This window comes from Podarcis filfolensis (genome assembly GCF_964270895.1).
Source record: "Podarcis filfolensis genome assembly, chromosome: 4".
In the NCBI taxonomy this organism is placed as follows: Eukaryota; Metazoa; Chordata; class Lepidosauria; order Squamata; family Lacertidae; genus Podarcis; species Podarcis filfolensis.
Genome location: NC_139607.1, coordinates 78493677 through 78514630, shown reverse-complemented (window position 1 = coordinate 78514630; position 20954 = coordinate 78493677). Strand labels below are relative to the sequence as shown.

The window sequence follows — 20954 nt, the reverse complement described above, 5'->3', positions numbered from 1 at the left end:
GCATTGAAAATCATGGTTTGGATCCCGTCTTCCTGTCCTGGAGGTTCACAAGGCAGCCATTCTCCCCTCATTTCCTTTTGCAGCCGAAGCCCATGCTCATCGGAGGCCTCCAACCAGCAACACAGCTCCTTCCTGCGCCACCGCCAAGTTCATGGACGGACTCCGTCTCCAACTTCGAGGGGACGAGGCAGCGGCTGCCAGCGCAACGGTGCCTCCTTTCCGCCGGCAGAGGGCGCCGCGGCTCACGGTTTGGCCGCCGCAGTGGGAACGGCAGAGCGGGCTGAGAGCGGAGGCGCTGGGAGGCAGCGGGCGCCGCTGGGTGGCCGCTCCCTGCGCCGCTTATATAGCTCCGCATCCCTTTGCGCGCGGCGCTGTCATCAGTCGGGGCGGGGGAGCCGGAGCTGCGCGAGTGCCGCGGCTCGGAGTGCGAGGACTGGCGAGGGGGGGAGGCGGCTCTTTGTCCTGCCAAGGGAGGAACAGGAGGCAGCTCCTCCGCGGAACCAGGTAGGTCCCTTCTCCAGCATCCTTCCCTCCTCGCTTAACGCGCACACTTTGGGTACCAACCCGCCAGAGATGCTCGCTGCAGCATCCTTTCAGGGAGGTGATGCTCAGCAGCCGCGCGTTGGACTTAACGGCGGGGTGGGGTGCGGGCAGAGGACGGAGCGGCTTCGGGGGTCCCTGTGTCCACTTTCGGGGGGGGGGGGGAGAAGAGATGTTGGCAAAGGCTGTGATGGGTCAGGTTCACTCGAAGGCTCTGGGCGGTCTGCCGGCTTCGCTCGGAGAACCTCCCCCGCTCTCCCGCCCCCGCGGCAGCCTCTCAACATTATTTCCTCCTGCGCAAGTTTTTAAGCCTGCTGGCCCTCCTTTCCCTCCTTCTTCTCCCCAGTCACCTGCTCCTAACACGAGGAGGTGCCTTCAGGACTCCCAAGCCAAAGCGGCTGGTTCTCAGCGTAGGACCCAAACAAGCCCTCTCCTCTCCCCATCACTCCCTCCCTCCCTCTCCAACATATACACTCCCGGGCAGGCAAAGACTAAATTAGCCGAATAGACATAACAACAGCAGCGGCACCAAAACAACCTCACGCCTGGCTTTTTTTTTTTTTTGCGGACAGATTGACTGTTGGCAGTGATCACCCATCCCCGACTCCGCTTCCCTTTCCCCGACAGCTGTTCAGATGGGATAGGAAAGAGGAGGTGCCTTGCTTTCTTTCACGCCGGCGTATTATCTGCTCACCCACCCAGCGACCCAGACTTAGGGGGCAAAAGAGACTCTTCTCCTTCTCATTCTCTCTCTCCCCCCCCCCCCCCATGTTGCCGGCAATAACAGGCAGCCTCTTTCGGTATCTTCCTAGCAGGAGAACAAAAAGTGGTCGGTGGGCTCTGCCTCGTGGAAGCGCTGCGTTCAGTTTCCTTCTTAGGCTGGACAGCCCCCTGCGCCCAGCGATCCGCCTAGGCAGCGTGGAGGTGCTGGTATATCCAACCACCATAGATGATGGCATTGTCTGCGCAGGATACTTAACTGCTGCTGTGTATCTGAGCTGACTGGCAGAGGTAGCCAACGTGGTGCCCCTTCTATATGTTGGACCATCCAGCATCATGACTTATGGTCAGAGAAAATAGGAGTGGGAGTTCACCAACATCTGGAGGGTGCCTGTTCCAAGGCTTTATCCCCTTCCGATTATATACAGGACTACCTATGGCTTGTAAATTGGTTTGTGATATTTAATGCAGTCTATTGTTGACATGGGTCACTATTCCTGTTTTTGATGGAGAATTGCAGTTGAGTGCATTAGCCACATGATGAAAAAGATGCTTAATAAGTGACTTTTTTTAGAGAGAGAGTGACAGGGAGAATAATCTAGGAAAATGTATTTATCCTGCAGTGATGTAGAATTCCCTGTGCACATTCTACCTTATTCATATGAACTCACTAGATGGCTTAGGCAAGCGACTATCTCTGGCTTCAGCATTCAACTCCCATCTGCCATAGGGGGCGTGGGATGCTAATATGCCCTGACCTATCTTAAAGGGTTGTTGTCAGGATTACTGAGATGATGTCACACAAAGCGCTTTGAATACTTAAGTGCTATATAAATGCTAATTATTATGATTGGAAATGCTGGAAAGATGAAAATACCTGATAACTACCTGTGAGTATTCTACCCTGCTGCCGCCACCATTGTGAGAGCCACAGATTGGGACAGCTGCTCCATGCAGCTGCTGCCCAGTCTTGGGAAGGGAAAGAATAAATTGTGCTCTACATTCTGTACACACACTTTTTAAAGAGAGAGGAATGCATGGGGATTATGTCAGTGTAAGAAGGATCTAATGTATGAGAGCAGTCCATGGAACACAGAAGTAAAACCAAGTCTAAAATGGCAATCCCACGAACTCTTACCTAAGAGTCCCATTGAATTCAGTGGGAATTACCTCTGAGTACATCTGCGTAGGATTGCATTGTGTAACTCTCTCAGCACTAGACTACATTGTCTTCATTTTCTAGAGTATTGCTGCCACTAATGTAATCTTGAAAACAACTCTACTCAGTAGTTATTAGCATTTAATGGGTGTGGAATTGAGATGGGGAGATAGCAACTGGCTGAGGGCTAAAACAGGACTTAATTCCAAGTCTCTCAGCTTCAACTTAAGGTAGAATCCCCTAAATAAAATGTTTTAAGAACTGTTTGTTTTTGTTCCCTTAAGTCTAAACTTTGTTCAGGGATATGAAGCTGGCTGGCTATAAAGGCAGGGTTTCTTTTGTTTTGAAACCTCAATTGGTAATATTTCTAAAGGCTAGTGTGTGTGTGTGTGTGTGTGTGTGTGTGTGCACATCCCCCTCACTTGATTTCTCTTGAGAAATTTCATGCTTGAGAAGAAGCTGGAGCTGATGAGTAGAGCATACATTTTGCATGTTCATGGTCCCCAATTTCAATCTCAGGCATCTCCAGGTAGGGCTGGGAGAGAACCCTGCCTGAAACCCTGGAGAACTGCTGCCTGTCAGAGTAGACAGAACTCAGCTAGATGGACCATTGATCTGATTCCATATAGGGTAGCTTTGTACATTCCTTGATTACTGTATGCAGGGGATGGCAGCTGAATGTGTGAATGAATGCCATGAGTACAATTGTGTTGGATGCTATATCAAAGAGCTGCCTGTGGAAACTGAAAGCTTACCAGCATGAGTAGATAAATAGGTAATAATGTGGCGGGAAGGTAAATGGCGTTTCTGTGCACTTTGGCTTCCGTCACTGTGTCCTGTTGTGCCAGAAGTGGTTTAGTCATGCTGGCCACATGACCTGGAAAGTGGACAAACGCCGGCTCCCTCTGCCTGAAGCGAGATGAGCACCGCAACCCATAGTCGCCTTTGATGGACTAAACCGTCCAGGGGTCCTTTATGTTACCTTACCCTATTAGATGGTACATGCAAGCTATCGGTAGATGTTGAAATGAGCCAACCCTGATATGGAAATGATTCCAATCATTGTCACACATGGCATGCTTTTAATATCCCCTGTGCTATTTGTTTGTGGGGTTGTGATGTTGTCTAGGCTTTGCACATTCTCTCACATGAGCATGCAATGTGTTAGCTGTATTCAGAGCAGTAGTGATCCAGCGTTGCAGGGGGAGTTGAAGACCCACTGGGATAGCTCAGTTGGTAGAGTATGAGACTCCTAATCTCGGGGTCATGGGTTCAAGCCCCACGTTGGGCAAAAAGATTCCTGCATTGCAGGGGGTTGGACTAGATGATCCTTGTGGTCCCTTCCAACTTTACAATCCTATGGTTCTTCTATTTGTGCAGCAGGGTCCCGTCTCTAGAGTCCTAGAGCCACCAATCAGCATGAAAGGGGAGCTTTTTAGACACTTCTCACCCTTTATGCTGGCTGGAGCCAATGAAAAATGAAATGAGGTGAGTCAGCCATTGAGGATTGGCTGCTAGGGTCACTCTAGAGAAGGTATGTGGGATAAACACTGAGGAAGAGTTGTTTTGTATCTACAAAGTTAATCATTTTGCCACTCTGAAAATGCTAGGTGCTTCAATTTCAGGAGAATGGTGTGCCAGTTCTGTTACATACAATGGAACTTCAAGGAAAACTCAATTTAAGGCAGTCCAAAAGAAGATATTGGAGCGCTCCAAATCATTTGTCCACATACATGCACAGAAAATAGATCTAGCTGAAAGGCAGCGCACTGAGACCTGCATTTATTGTTGCAATGCATCCTTAATTATTATTGTACTGTACTGTTTTAGACGATCCTCATGGCCCTTTCCAACTCTACAATTCTATGCTCAACTTACTTCAATGTAAATATGCAAACCTTTTACTGGTGCCATATTGTTTATAAAGGTAAAGGTAAAGGGACCCCTGACTATTAGGTCCAGTCGCGGACAACTCTGGGGTTGTGGCACTCATCTCGCTTTACTGGCCGAGGGAGCCGGCATTTGTCTGCAGACAGCTTCGGGGTCATGTGGCCAGCATGACTAAGCCGCTTCTGGCGAACCAAAGCAGAGCACGGAAACGCCGTTTACCTTCCCGCTGGAGTGGTACCTATTTATCTACTTGCACTTTGACGTGCTTTCGAACTGCTAGATTGGCAGGAGCAGGGACCAAGCAACAGGGGCTCACCCCGTTGCGGGGATTTGAACCGCTGACCTTCTGATCGGCAAGCCCTAGGCTCTGTGGTTTAACCCACAGCACCACCCGCGTCCCTCCATATTGTTTATAAAACCAGGCAATTAGTAACTTTTATCACTGGAAACAAAATCTACAGCTTTAAGGGGGGAATTACATTTATACCCCACCCTTTTCTCCAGGATGCTCAAGGTGCCATACATGGTTGTCCCCCTCCTCATTTAAACCCTGCAACATCCCTGTGAGATAAGTTAGATTGAGGGGCAGTGTGACTGCCCCAGATCACCCAGTGTGTTTCATGGCTGAGTAGGGAGTCAAACCCTGGTCGGACAGCTTTGTTATTAATTGATTAATTAATTTTATATACTATCCTTCATCAAGAGATCACAGGGTGGTTTACAACATAAAACACAAACTATGTCATATAATAATAGTAAAAGGGTGTGGGAAAGGCAACCACCCAGCTTTAAAGGGATACAGATTAACAGTTAGCTTCCTGGTTAAAGAGGAATGTTTTTGCCTCGTGCCTAAATATATGTATTGAAGGTGTCAGGTGAGCTTCCCTGCGGAGAGCATTCCAGAAATGGGGAGCCTCCACAGAAAAGGTCCCTTCTTGTGTTGTCACTCTCTGGGGCTCCATTGAGGGGACCCTTTGACCACTGCACCACACTGTCTAGGGAATAAGTCCCATAGAGCACAATGGAACACGCTTAGAAGAAACCGCATGTAGGCTTGCACTGAAGTTGGCAATGTCAGAGACAGAGCTCTGGTGATAAGGGAGATCTGGTGTCTCTCTGTCACTGTCTCAACTCACTGCTGCTGGATCCTCCAATGCACTGGCCCAACTGGTGTCAGAGCTCTAGGGATGGAAGAGGTCATGTTGAGGAGCTGCTGGGGGAGGATCAGGAAGATACTTGGATCTGAAAGATCCAAAGCCATCCTGGTTCCCAAACTGGGGAGAAATATAGGTGACCCCAGGAGCTCATCGATACCTCTCCCTTGAAGTTTCCACGCATTGTTCCCAATGGGAAGAAAATGGCTAGTGAATAAATATGGAGGAATGCAAGACTTTTTCTTCACTCTCGCTTCAGCTCAAGCTCAGCAGGGCATTGGCAATGGCAACTGAACCACCTACAGATTCCTACCACCATCTCCACTTGAGGGTTGCAGCCTGACATAGCCATACTGCTGTGATTCTTCCTTGTGGATGATTCAAATGGGATCCAGAGTGCTGTTGTGGACTCTGTTTGCATCTTCAGTCCTAGCACATGTGGCAGAGTAATAAACAGGGGCTTTAAAGTACCTGCAGATCACAGTTCTCCCCTCACCAGAGATTAAAGGGGAAGCATCTTGCCCTCGATTATGTGCTTCTAAGTTAGATGCTATGCATCACTTCTGGGGTGGTATGAACTTCAGCACCTCTCATTCTTGAAAGTGAAAAGCCCTTGATTGTTTTACCTAGTTTTCATTATAGAGGCTATGTTGTTGTTTAGTCGTGTCCGACTCTTTGTGACCCCATGGACCAGAGCACGCCAGGCACTTCTGTCTTCCACTGTCTCCCTGGCAGTTTGGCCAGACTCATGTTTGTAGCTTCGAGAACACTGTCCAACCATCTCGTCCTCTGTCGTCCCCTTCTCCTTGTGCCCTCAATCTTTCCCAACATCAGGGTCTTTTCCAGGGAGTCTTCTCTTGTCATGAGGTAGCCAAAGTATTGGAGCCTCCGCTTCAGGATCTGTCCTTCCAGTGAGCACCCAGGGCTGATTTCCTTAAGAATGGATAGGTTTGATCTTCTTGCAGTCCATGGGACTCTCAAGAGTCTCCTCCAGCACCATAATTCAAAAGCATCAATTCTTCGGCGATCAGCCTTCTTTATGGTCCAGCTCTCACTTCCATACATCACTACTGGGAAAACCATGGCTTTAACTATACGGACCTTATAGAGGCTATAGCACCCTAATTAATAAACTGAAGTGTGTGTGTGAGAGAGAGTGTAAAACAAGATTGTAGCACAATATTATTGTAATTTTTTAATCTCACAGAAAATAATTAACAGGGAAAACGTTGCAAGCTGAATCTTAGATCATGCATTGATCAAAGTAGCAGTGTATCAAATTGGAGCAGTGCAAGCTCACAGACTGCTTAATTACATGGCAGCAAAGTTGAAGTTCTTGTTCGAGCAGTTCCCTTTGAAGTCAGGAAGGGGAACATGATGTTTAAGAAACGGAAGCCTCGGGGTCCCTATTCTTAAGTGTCTCTCTGAACTGGATCCTTAGTGTGAAACCTACGGGAGGGCAAAGGCGCCTTTAAACCTCCTTCATAAATCTCTCGTTATGGGAATGGCCAAGAGCTGGATCATTTCTACATAAATGAGGGCAGACTTAGATTATAGTTTCCACCCAGGCAGTTACAACAAAATAACTTGACATGTGCAAGACCAGCCAGTTTTGAATGCTCAGCATTTATTTGTGTGTGCGTGCCAGCATCACAGCAAATACACTTTCTTTTTGCTCAATCCATTATGCAATAGCCTTTCTGGTCTCCAGAATTTGAGGCAAGCTATGAGCCAGATATTACGTAACAAATCAAAGCAGCTTCCTCTGACCCCAGGGGATGTTTTGGCAGCTAGGAGCAGCAGGAGCCTAGAGATGCAGGGCAGGCTGGGGAGGGAAGTTCATAGGGGAGCTACAAAGCAGACTCAGCAGATTGTCCCTGCAGGAGGGAAGTGCTGGCTGGGTGCAGTTTGTCTTGGTGGATTGAAGCACAGCGGAAGACTGGTGTGGCCATCTACACATTGCCAGAAAAGAGGGAATGCATAGAAAGGGGGGGGGGGGGAGGACGCAGACTCGCATAAGATTGGCTGGTGGTAATTTATTTATCTTTTTACAATTCCTTTTACAGTGGTATCTCAGGTTAAGTACTTAATTTGTTCTGGAGGGCTGTTCTTAACCTGAAACTGTTCTTAACCTGAAGCACCATTTTAGCTAATGGGGCCTCCTGCTGCTGCCGTGCCACCGGAGCCCGATTTCTGTTCTCATCCTGAAGCAAAGTTCTTAACCTGAAGCACTATTTCTGGGTTAGCGGAGTGTGTAACCTGAAGCGTATGTAATCTGAAGCGTATGTAACCTGAGGTACCAGTGTAATTGAAACTTTTCAACATACAATATAATAAAAAACAAATCAAGCTAATCTAAATATAAGAAAAAAGCAACAACGAAAAGAGATAAAGGGGAAAAAGGGGGCAAATAAAAATAAAATACAAAGCTCTCTCCCAAAGGTAGATCTTAACCCTTGTCTCACACAGAAGAGAGTGGACTCCCCCCTCCAGCTCTCAGCTGGGAGCTTCTCTTTCTTCTCCCAGCCTCCCACTCCATCCAGTTCCCCATCCCTGTCCTAAGGGTACGATTCTTTGTTTAGGGTTTAGGTTGTATTTAGGTTTGTTTAGGTCGTGAGGCTGGGGAGCTTGGCTGTAACTTTGTGGTGGGACCGTAGGTCAGTTGAAGAGCATATTGCATACAGAAGGTCTCAGGATCAGTCCTTAGTATCTCCAGGATCTGATACCAAGTGGTGACAAAGAAATGTCCCTGAGATCTTGGAGAACTGCCACCATTCAGAGTAGGCAATGCTGAGCCACATGGACAGATCATATGACCTCTCCTTTCTAGGGTTCTCTGTGGAGAGACTAGCCACACGGTCCTCAAAGCCACCCCTTAAAACATGGACAAATGTGCATTTTAGTGCAGGAGAAAGGGAACTCAGAGCCCCTAATCAATTAAAGGCAAAATGGCATAGCGTAGCCTCTGTTCAGTAATTTAAAATATATGCCTGGTGGGATGCTTCTGTGCTGGAACTGTATAATGAGAGCAGGAGAGTGCACTGTCTCCACAGACATGTTCATGAAAATAAATACATCAGAATTCAAAAGAGAGATGCATTATAGGACAGAGTGCCCAGCAACACATAGCCTACTTCGTATTTCACTCTCAGTCAGCAGTTTAACATTTGCAAACACGAGCCTGAGAGCACTTGCCTGACCACCTTACATTGTGATATTAGGATATATTCATTATTATTATTTACTGCATTTATACCCAATTTTTTTCCCATCCAGAACTCAGTGTAGCTCCCAGGAAGTTTCCTTCCCACCCAGCATTAACCAGATCCTGACCTAGTGGTACATCATCATCATCATCATCATCATCATGTCATAGAATCGTAGAATTGTAAAGTTGGAAGGAATCCCAGGGGTCATCTAGTTCAGGCATAGGCAGACTCGGCCCTCCAGATGTTTTGGGACTACAGTCCCCATCATCCCTGACCACTGGTCCTGTTAGCTAGGGATAATGGGAGTTGTAGTCCCAAAACAGCTGGAGAACCAAGTTTGGGAAATACTATGCCTATGCCTGATCTAGTTCATCCCCCTGCAATGCAGGAATCTCAACCCTAAAAGTGCCCTTAGGGCAGGGTTAGCTAATGTGGTGCCCTCTAGCTCTTTTGGACTCCAGCTCCCAAGAGCCTCAGCCTACATAGGCTGTACTCAGGGAGTGATGGGAGTTGCAGCCCAGGACATCTGCTATCCTTGGCTTAGGGGCACAAAGACATAGGGACATAGGAAGCTGCCTTATACTGGGTCAGACAATTGCCTACACTGACAGGCAACAGCTCTCTGGGGTTTTCAGACAAGGACTTTTCCCCAGTCCTACCTGGAGATGTTTAGGGGACCTAAGGACACTATGTCAGATTCATAGAGGATAAGTCTATCAATGCCTGCTAGACATAATGGTTTTATGTACTATTTCCAATATGAGGTGCTTTGTTCTGTTCTACCTCCATTGGTGAGGGAGTATGACTCTGAATACCAGTTTCTGAGGAGCATAAGTGGGGAGAGTGCTGATCAGAACATGACTGCTTGTTGAAAAGGTAGCAGAGTGCAGACTTACCTGTTTGGGAATATCCTGCAAGAAAAGATTAGCATCTTGGTCTTTTCCCAAAGTCCTCGATTCAAGGCAGAACAGTGAATATCTAGGATGTGGCAGGTACACGAGTGCCCTCTTGCTTTCCTTAGGCTGTTGTGCATTGCTTTGTAAGAAATGTTTGTTGTGGGCCAAAAGCTTATCAGCAAAATACGCTTTCCGTTTAGAGAATGCCATTCCCACAGTGCCAATTGATTTGTGTTGCAGACAGAGAGAGACTGGTACTGCTGCATGTAATTGGAACTCGCCTGCAACATCATCAACAAAAAGAGATGCTAGGAGGAAAAGAGTGTCATTTTTTTAATGTATTGGGTCATGGCACTCTCCCCATACAAGGATTTGGGTCAAGAGTTTAGTACTACTTCTGTATCTTTGTGTAATTAGCTGATAAAACGACCAAAAGATTAATGGCTTTTTGCTGCTATTGCAGCTAAGGACAGATACTACAAACAGACATGTGATAACGCTGTAACAGTCAATCCAGTTAATTATTGCTGGATTACAGTAGAAATCCTATCGATGTACTGATGAGACTCACATTAGGCTCAACAAATTAAGCATGATGATAATTATGCATGAAATATTACAATGAAATGATAAGGCTCTGGGTTGTGATTCCAAAGTATTACTGATATTGTTAGTTACTCAAAAGCAGGATTTGCTTGCTTCTCCCTCCACCTCTTTCTAAACCATGGATGTTTGTTCAGGTAGTGTTGGCTGCAGTGCTGAAAATGTCAATTATTTAATAGTTCAATAACATTCTGTATTGTGTTGTTGCTGGTGGCTGTGCAGAAAGCTTCAGTGTCTGCAGAATGCATTTCATATTGCTCTTACAAGCTTAAAGGTAGAACTGTTTGCTGAGAATTAATACGGTCTATTATTCTTTTGGAGATTCTCATGCATGGTTGCATGTAGTCTCTTGATTTGCAGTGCAGATCTGATTGGAACGCTAGTCCAGCACTGGCATTCGAAGAGGAATAAATAGAAGATGACACCTAACCCCCTCCACTTTCTAAAACCAATTTTGATAGGGGTTGGGGTGTCCTGCTTTACAGAGGACAGTCCTCTATTTGAAGGGCTGTAATAGGACAGACCTTTATTTGAAGGAGTCCTCTATCTAAAGACCTATCCATTTTAAACCAAAATAACCACAAGAAGGGAGAGCAAGAGGGATCTTAGCATTGCTTATCCAGAGGTAGCACCCGGATAGCAGACTGAACAGGAAAACAGAACACCTGGTCATCATATTCCTCATGGTGAGGTGCATTGTAGTTGTTGTTTTTAAAGTATAGTAATGAGTTCTAAATTTGCATCTATACACTATTTTGCATCTATACACTAGCATATGAAAAAGTATGCAAATCTGTGCTTCATTTGCTCACTTTTTTGGTGATACCCAAGTGGTCACCCTGGTCTTAAAGGTAAAGGTAAAGGGACCCCTGACCTTAGGTCCAGTCGTGACCGACTCTGGGGTTGCGGCGCTCATCTCGCTTTATTGGCCGAGGGAGCTGGTGTACACTTCCGGGTCATGTGGTCAGCATGACTAAGCTGCTTCTGGCGAACCAGAGCAGTGCACGGAAACACCATTTACCTTCCCATTTACCTTCCCACCATTTACCTTCCCACAAATAGATATCTATTCATCTGCTTGCACTTTGACGTGCTTTTGAACTGCTAGGTGGGCAGGAGCTGGGACCAAACAACGGGAGCTCACCCTGTCGCGGGGATTCAAACTGCCGACCTTCCAATCAGCAAGCCCTAGGCTCTGTGGTTTAGACCACAGCACCACCCGCGTCCCTGGTCTTACATTACTACAATCACAGATTTGTCTCCTTAGGACAGCATTGTATTTTTTAAATGAAAAGGTTCCCTGGTTAGAATCCAGGCAGCTGCTCTGTAACAGGTTAACCTTCCATTTTACAGCTTGGATGCCCACCTGAAAGAATAATACTTATCAATGCTTGTATCTTCTCTCTGGGAGTACTCAATATATGGTCCATGGGCTGAAACCCAGTAGCTGAGACCATACCTTCAGTCTCTTAAGTCCTGCCAATGGGCTTTTTGTTCTGTGGGAGAATTTTTCTGGGTGCATCCTCATTGCTCTTTGGCTCAGACTGGTAGTTTCAGGTTTCCATAGGTCTTCTAGGCTAGAAGGCACAGATTAGAACAGAGGAACAGGATGACCACGTGACCAGGTTCCCTGCTCAGTCTCCTGCCCAGGTGCTAACACTTGATAAGCAACACTGAGATCCCTCTCATTTGCCCATTCTTCACCAGGATTTTGGAAAGGCACTTGGGTGGTGTAGGTTCAAATCTAGTAGTGATTAGCAGGGTGGTTCAGGCAGGACGGTGTTGTTCACCTGGATCCCCAGTGTTACTAGTGGTTACCCAGAGAGGTGAGGTGGCAGATTGCTCAGTGTGGCATGGGCGCAGTACTGGAACCAATCTAATGTGCCTGCTTGTGTCTGCTCACTGCACCAAGCTCCTTTCTCTATGTTGGTAACCAGCAGCGATGCTCAGTGCTGGGAAGCCAAGTGAGCAATGATGCCCTGCCTGCAACATCCCACTACTACTGTTCAAATCCCAGTTCCTTCTGTACCAGATCAAATCCTGCCCAATAGAAAAAGTGGTTCAAAAATCGCTTGAAAGTGAAATGGGTTCATCCCTTTGCACCTTAAAAGTGTTATAATATTTTAAATAATAATAATAATAATTTATTATTTATACCCCGCCCATCTGGCTGGGTTTCCACAGCCACTCTGGGTGGCTCTCAACAGAATATTAAAAACACAATAAAACAAACACTCAAAACTTCCCTAAACAGGGCGGCCTTCAGATGTCTTCTAAATGTCAGGTAGTTGCTTATTTCCTTGACATCTGATGGTAGGGTGTTCCACAGGGGCAGGCGCCACTACCAAGAAGGCCCTCTACCTGGTTCCCTACAACCTCACTTTACGCAGTGAGGAAATCGCCAGAAGGCCTTCGGAGCTGGACCTCAGTGTCCGGGCTGAACAATGGGGGTGGAGATGCTTGGTCAGGTATACTGGGCTGAGGCTGTTTAGGGTTTCCTATTGTTTACCTGTTTAGGGTAAACAATAGGTTGCCAATCCTTTGACCAACTTTAAAAAGCCTGCTTTTGGACTTCCAGTCTCTGTAAGTGAGCCAGCATTGCAGATTCTCCGTAGGATTCTATATTTACAGACAAGATTCAGGGCTGTGACGTTACAAGTTGTTTTGGAAAAGAGTATTTCCTCATATTAGAAAGTCACATCTGACCTTGGCTGAGATGATACATAATGCATGAGAACATTTTGAGTCAATTTTTCGCAATTAAACATGAATAAGCCAATTCCATGATGGGACCAAAAAGAAAGAAAGGATGTCAGATTGCATTTGTTTGCAAATGCATTGGCTTCATGTTGTTAGCATGATGTGTGTGTCAGCTTAAAAATAATAATATTTATCAGTATTTATCTCTGCATTTAAAAGTGAAATGTGCATAGGAAATCGATCCTTTTTTAGGACATGTTAATTGATTGGTATAATCTGCCTTTCACCAATAGTTTGTGGGCATGCTGCTTCCTATCCCCATTCTTCTCTGATGTTGTAAACTATTGCCTGTATTTCATTTAAAGCCTGTCTTTTCCTCCACATGAAGCTTCAGATCTCTCACACACCTTCAATAACACTGTCATCCCCCAGTCATCTTCCTTAATATTGCTCATGGAAGATTTCAGAGATCACTCTCTTTCACAGTTGCAAAGAAGGTGAATCAAAAACACTTCCTACAGATATTCCTGGTCAGCTGAACAAATACTTCAGCAAAATCATGCTGCCCCCCCCCCGCCCCCCCGGTATCCCAGACAGAGATGAGATTTGTATCTTACAACTTCAACTACTTATTTGAGTAAGACAGAATTGTTATTTTGCAGGCCATGCAAAATATTATTATCATTTTGTCATTGCTGCATTTATTTAGGTGAACAAATAGCACCCCCCAACAGCTGAGGAGAGATCCCTTCAAACCATAAATCCACCACTCAGTCCCCTCAAGATAATTATTTTTGAATTTGCTCCAATTTTATGATTCCCTTGGTCATCAGCAACATAGCTTTGCAGCCATAATTAGATCTATAAACCACTTTCCTTTCTTTTAACCAACTATGCACTGCTCTGGATGCTTTTTTAAAAAAAACACCTCTCAGCTTAAGAAAAGCTTTGTTCTGGACTGCTTCATTTATGTATTAGCTGCAGTAGAAGCAGCTAAATAAATAAATATGATATATACTGATAATTAACTCCTTTAATGATGTTAATACTGGAAAGTTAAGCTGCTCTCACTTCTTTTATCATCAATGCTTTTCTCTTAATGGGATTTCCTTTCTGCTGCCAGAAGACATTGAGCCATATTTTGAAAATTCCTTAATAGCAGCCTTTTGCACCTTTCTTCATTGCCTAGCCCTTTGAAACCAATATACGTGTATTATGTTTTTATTCACCTCTAATCTTCAAAGCTAACCTGAATTTAGTTATATAAAAGAATAGGAGCCATATCCTCTGGCATCCCATTGTTCCTTTTTCCTGAGCTGTGAGGAATGTTCTAGGGATCCAAACCCCTCTTAAGCATTAAGTGCGTCTAGCAGTGAAGCTGCTGGGATTTGTCACTGAAGGTCTTTTTTATAGTTTGTCTAAAGGAAATCCATTATGCACATTTTTCCTTGTATGCCCTATTCCAATGGGCTCCAACCTTTGCAGATCCAGGATGCAGTGGCAAAATGGTGAATTCCATGTTAGGGATCATTACGAAAGGGACTGAGAAGAAAACTGCTGATATAATAATGTATACTTATCGACAGTGAAACCACCCTTGGAATATGGCATACAGCTCTGGCATACAGCCAGTGTGGTGTAGTGGTTAAGAGCGGTAGTCTCGTAATCTGGGGACCCGGGTTCGTGTCTCCGCTCCTCCACATGCAGCTGCTGGGCGACCTTGGGCCAGTCACACTTCTTTGAAGTCTCTCAGCCCCACTCATCTCACAGAGTGTTTGTTGTGGGGGAGGAAGGGAAAGGAGAATGTTAGCCGCTTTGAGACTCCTGAAGGAGAGTGAAAGGCGGGATATCAAATCCAAACTCTTCTTCTTCTTCTTCATCTCACCTTGAAAAGGATATTGTGAAGGTGGACAAAGGTTCAGGAAAGAGCAACCAGATGCCTGTAGGGAACCCAACCTGCTCCTTGCAACATTATACTCAGTGTTTTGTTCCCCTGGAGGTACTCAGGGGACACAGTGCCGGGACACACACACACACACAAATGTTAAAAGTGTGGTACTTACTATAACAACTTCATGGTGAGTACCGACAACCATTTTCTTTTAAAAAAAGCACTAAATAGTTTTTACATGCTATCCACTCTACTGTACTGGCTCTCAGTTTTGTCGGAGACTGAACATAAGAAGAGCCTGCTGGATCAGGCCAATGGCCCATCTAGTCCAGGATCCTGTTCTCACATTGACTACCTAGATACCTCTGGGGCAGGCATCCCCAAACTCGGCCCTCCAGCTGTTTTGGGACTACAACTCCCACCATCCCTAGCTAACAGGACCAGTGGTCAGGGATGATGGGAACTGTAGTCCCAAAACAGCTGGCGGGCCGAGTTTGGAGATGCCTGTTCTGGGGAAACCAACAAGCAGGACTTGGGCACAAGACCACTCTCCCCTCTTGTGGCTTCCAGTAGCTGGTACTCAGAAGCACTACTGCTTTGGACTGTGGAGGCAGAGCATAGCCATCATGGCTAGTAGCCACTGATAGCCTTTTGTCCAATTCTCTTTTAAAGCCACCCCATTTGGTGGCCATCACTGCCTCCTGCGGAAGAGAGTTCCATAGTTTAACAATGCACTACATGAGGAAGGACTTTCTTTTATCCACCCTGAATCTTCCAACACTCAGCTTCACTGGCTGTCCCTGAGTTCCAGTGTTCTGAGAGAGGGAGAAGAACTTTCCTCCAATATTATATTTCACTTTGTCCTCCTCCCCCACCCTCCAAAGTATGGTTGTGATGCCACGGGTACAACTCTTCTACCAGCCTTGCCATTTGAAAGCCAGCACCCCATCATTCCCTGAGGAACCAAAAGCATGAATCAAAGGCAACCTTCTTCCGTGTGCATTCTTCCAAGGGTGGTTTATAGGAGCCTCCTCACAATCCTAATTTGTATCTTTTATTATGCATTCATGAAACTGTACTAATGTATTTAACAGAGGTGATGATTACCTTTTCTCAGACCATTCATCTTATAACTGTCCAGCATTTAACTCCCCCTTTGGGTAATAATACACAACAATTGCAAGAAGCTTTTCACTGCCCCAAAGGTTGGGGTTAGGCAGAAGAAGAGATGTGATGCTATTCTGCTCACAGACTACCATTTAAAAAGAACATTGTTGCTAATACAACAGCAGGTGCATTGAATGGGACTGTCGCTTAGGTTCTTATTTACAGTTTTCACCTTTCTTTTGAGCCAGCTGTCTTCGATACAATCAAACCTACTCCTGAGGCAGTTTCCCTCCCCTCCCCCAATCTAAAAATAATTCACAATTGTGCATCTATTATATACTCTGTGATTTAGATTTTTAAAAATGTAAGTTTGGCTATCATGTAAAAAGATAACGGATGGTACAAACATTTTTTGTTTTTCTAATGTAGAAGCAAAACTTCTACAGCAAGGGCAAAAAATATTTTTAGGATTTGTTAACACAGAAAGAAAGAGTGGCCATTAAACAAGATGTTTCCCTTGACTCGCTGATCAGTGTCAATGCTAGGCATAGTTTCAAATTATTGTTGTTGTTATTGTTGTTGTTATTAAGCTACCTTGAAGAATGTAGTGGGGTGGCTATATAAATGTAGTGAATAAATACATAAACATAAACTCTATTCTATACAGGGATGGGGAATCTGTGACCAGCCAGGTGTTGCAAGGCTACAATTTCCATCATTCCTACCATTGACTATGCTGGCTGGGGCTGATGGGAGTTGAAGTTCAACAACATCTGAAGAGCCACAGGTTCACCAGCTTTATTCTGAGATTAAAGCAGGTGTTCCTTGTGTTCCTTGTGTGTATGAGAGGAGTAGTAGCAGTGCAAGCTGGGAATGGGTAGAACCTGGCTGCAGAAGGGCCAGGCATGCACCTCACCTCTGGTCTACTTTGAGCCTCCAACCACCCCACTTTTTAATTTTGATGGACTAGTCTATAGAGGTTTCCAGGGTTGGTCCAGGTAAATGAGCTCCCTCTGAATCAAAAAAGTGGACTGTTGTTGTTTTATTTTAAATTGTTAAGCTGTTGGATGTGTGAGTTAGGTGTGGGACCATGCACAAGAACAGAGGACATTTCACAGATGTGGGGTTCGTGGACAAAGAAGGTTACCTCTCCAGTCATGGCTACATAAAATAGAGCACATGGTTTGTAAGCTCATGTAGATTGATACATAATGCTGAGTCAAGGTTTGAATTTAGAAATCATGGTTTGCAATTATGTCTGTATACAACCTAAGGATTGCAGGGGGTTGGATGGATGATCCTTTGGGTCCCTTCCCACTCTACCATTCTGGGATTCTGTGTATTGCAACCCCTATGAAGGCTGCTGCAAAATGAAATCACAGCTTCCCTCACACATGAACAACCACATTGCAATTTCATTTTGCTATCACAGTAGAATCTGATATAAACACAAGTCTCCCCGGAAGCTATAAATTGCACAGCAGTTGCCTCACTACAGCTCAGTGTTGTTAAGTTTCACAGACCATGTTCAAAATCAGATGCCGCTTATTATTTTATCCGGAAAGCACCTAAATCATCAGTGTTCATATAGATATCACATAAAGCCATATCATGGGAGAGGTCCAATGAGCTTATTTTAGTCATTTCGTTGTAATTCAGATTTTCCATTTGGGTTCATATTAATCAAAAGCAGAACCAATCATTTTTACTTGGCATTCTGCTAGCAGAGATTCAGCTTCCTCATGACACCAGTTTTGAGATGGCTAGTCCCATGTTGGTCATCTTTATGCTGCGGGTTGAATGGGAGTCAAGGCATTAAACATGTACCCCACTGCAGGGTCGATAGATGCCACGCTATAGTTATTCATTATCCAGTCTGCCTTAAGATCAAAGCCCCACTTGGAAGCATAAAAATGCATGATCAAGACACTAGATTTTATATCCCAGAGTGGATAGCTCTGTGGTTACTCTTGGTTTAAGATCATGAGTTATGGGAAACAACAATAATCAATTTGTTGAGTTGAGGCATTCCACACAACTGTCAGAAAAGGAGGAACTGGAAGTCCTGTAGAGGTGAAAACTGACTTGTATTTTTCTTTTGCAATGCACATCACTGAAAATGATGCAAACCATCAAGCCCTGTCAGTTTTCCTGCAAAGGAATTAGGTGTACAATACTTATTTCAGACCTGTAATGATTTCATATTGAGATAACTCACTCTCTACTGTTTGCATGATCCACTTGAAGAACACTTGGTCATATCTTGATTTCCCCCCAAAACAGACTCCTTGAGCAAATAGTGTACCTGCATCACCCTAGCTCACTTTCACTGCAGGGAAAGTTCATCTGTACCAATAGTCTCCCTCAGTCTTTTCAGACCTGTTTTTTAGTCCAAATATGCACTTCCTCCCTTCTTCTTTTCTTTTTTCGGTATGGTGGTCATGCTCATGTTGTGATCCACCTTACATCAGACCTAATTGTGGTTTCTGGCCCACGGTCTTCATATACTTAGTTTTTTTACCTGAAATTAGTCTGTGAGCCTCTTAGGCGTGGCTAAGGAACAGATGTGCCTCCTGAGAGTGTTGGACCACAGATCCCACCAGGCCCAGGAATTATAGGAATTGTGATCCAGCAGTATCTGGAGGGCTGTAGGTTCCCTGTCCTCATCTTAGCAGGCATTGTTTGAAGCATAGACTGTTTTTTTAAGCATTGTTGACTATGACAATATGAACATAAGATGGACTATGAACTCCTGTCAATGGCAAGACAAAGCAAAGTAAAGCAAAAAGTGAAACCAACCCATTTGACATGCTGAAAAAATATATACTGAGCTCGTTCCAAGTATATATTTCTAGGATAATAGCAGGTCAATTTATATCTCGATTTTCCATTACTGTGCAAGATTACTAACAAAAGAGGGAAATACTGTTATTTTACCCTGGGGGCGGGGAGGGAAAACTGTGTTTTGTAAGCCCCGAATGGCTTTGGATAGTAGTAGTTTGCACACCTAAAAAGAAGAAAAAGTGCAACCATCTGTTTCATTTTGTGAAAGTCTTGCTTTTCTGAAACAGAAACCAAGGAGGCATAGCCTTTAAAGCTCGGATATGAACATAACCAGTGTAAATCTTTAAGCTCTTGAGCTGTTGACATTCCACCACTGTAGCCACTAGCTCTTCCAGTTTTAAAACTAGTTTCTGTAAAGCTCCCAGCCATTCTGTGCAAAGCATTTTCTCTTTCTCATACTCATGAGATTGTGCTCAGACTGACTCCTGCTCCTTACAGCTTCCTTCGTTCACTGTAAGGTCAATGCTCTCTTATAGCAAAGTGTGAATGCATATCTTCATTACACATCTTTAGGCACCAGGTGAAAACATTCATTTTCTCCCAGGCCTTTGGCTAATTAAACACACAATAGCCTTTTAAAGGGGCGTTGCATTGCTTTGCTTGTTACTTTGTTATGCATTTTTGTGTTTTTATATCGTAAATGATGAAGGGCGGTATAGAAATAAAATAAATATCTGTGGAAGCGGTGGTGTCTTAGGGCAGCCCAACAATCTAGAGCAAGGTGTGAGGAACATGTTGGAATCCCATCAGCCCCAGCCAGCATGGCTAATGCTCAGGGATGATGGGAGTTTTAGTCCACCAATGTCTCAAGGACTACAGCTCCCCCTTCTCTGGTTTAGAGCATTTGGGGCGGGGTGCATGGTGTGGTCATCTCCAGCGGTCCTCATCCACTGATTCCCTTTAGGTACCCAGTTGGTGATGAGCAAATAGTGTCTTCATCTGGTTTCCATGTGTGCCTTTAAGCTTCTTCAAGAGGTTTGGTCATGAACAAGGCATGGGGTCTCAGCATTGCCACCCAACTGGCTTGCCAACCTTGTGGGTATTTTATTGCAGTTTCTTTGTTGGCTATCCAGCTGCTCCATATATTGCTCTTTCCTTAGCTCTCTCTCTCGGCTTATAACTTCTTAGGAACCAGACCTTATATATACCATAGCTTAGGTGTGCTGGTCTACCTCTTGCAATTTGGCTCTAAAAATCCTGAAATCATTTGCACCTGTCTAGCCACTACAGCCATTTTGGCACCTTGTATAATCATTTTAAACCTGTACAAAAGGAATGTAAAACACTTAAAACAATCTACTACTTCATGTTCTTGTAGCACACAGGTGTTGAGACCCGAGAGAGCCAAACACATCCTTTTTAAGTATCTTGTTGTTGTCCTTCCTGTTTCCCAGTCAAGACTGAAAACCAAAAAAACCAAAACCACACTGCAAACATCCAGAATACATCTTCAAAGGGAAAACACTCATAGCTTCAGAGAGGCCCACAGCAAGGTGAGCTATGCATTATGCAGCCAAACTTTGCCTAGAAAGGATCAATCTCTAAATGAGATTCTTTGATTTGTTAACAGTTCAGCTCCAGATTGTTCTAAGGCAGGGATGTCCAATAGTCGATCATGATCTACTGGTAAATCCCCAGGAGGTTTTGGTAGATCATGGTCGATCGCTGGGTCCCTTTCCTTAGCGTTGGTAAAATAGAATCTGGCCCCGTCCTGTCCTCCATTGTTGCACAATCTGCAGAACGGAGTTTACTCAGAGAGGTTGTTTGTTTCCCCAGCGATCTGTTGGTTAGCGGCTGTTCCCTGTAAGGCTTTCCTCCTCCCTAAAAAACATTCAACAACTTTGACCTGAACCCTCCAAAAGGGGGTAGATCACTACCAGTTTTTAATTCTGTGATTAGATTGCAGTCTCTTGGGAGTTGGCCCACCCCTGTTCTAAGGAAAAGACCTCCCAACTAATTTTCCCCTCCACCTCTAAATCCTGAAACATTTTGCAGCAACTTGCATTTTATAAAGTCTGCATTGATAATGTCTGAACTTGAATCTTGGAATGGCAGTTCACAAACTCTTGAGAGCAAAGCTTTCCAGTGTAAAGGTGCCCTCTCTTCGCCTCTCAGGCTTCTTCAGTATATGGCAGCTTCCAATGTGCATTTGGTTTGGGAAATGTGAACTAGGTGGGTTCCCATTAAAATGCAAACTGAAATTAATCTCCTCCCCAACTTTAGTGGTATGTACAGGTCCTC

At 44.8% G+C, this 20954-nt stretch overlaps 1 protein-coding gene across 3 annotated transcripts in view; it reads left to right on the top strand.

The window, feature by feature from the left end:
• MTUS2 (microtubule associated scaffold protein 2) overlaps positions 1-20954 on the top strand; it is a 312287-nt gene that overhangs the window by 22802 nt on the left and 268531 nt on the right. Inside the window, exon 1 of one of the 3 annotated variants that reach the window (XM_083608961.1) lies at positions 324-504. The exons of the other annotated variants lie outside the window; for them this stretch is intronic. The gene's annotated coding sequence lies outside the window, so the exon portion shown is untranslated. Of the gene's footprint in view, positions 1-323; positions 505-20954 lie in introns of those variants that run through there. 3 annotated transcript variants of the gene reach the window in all.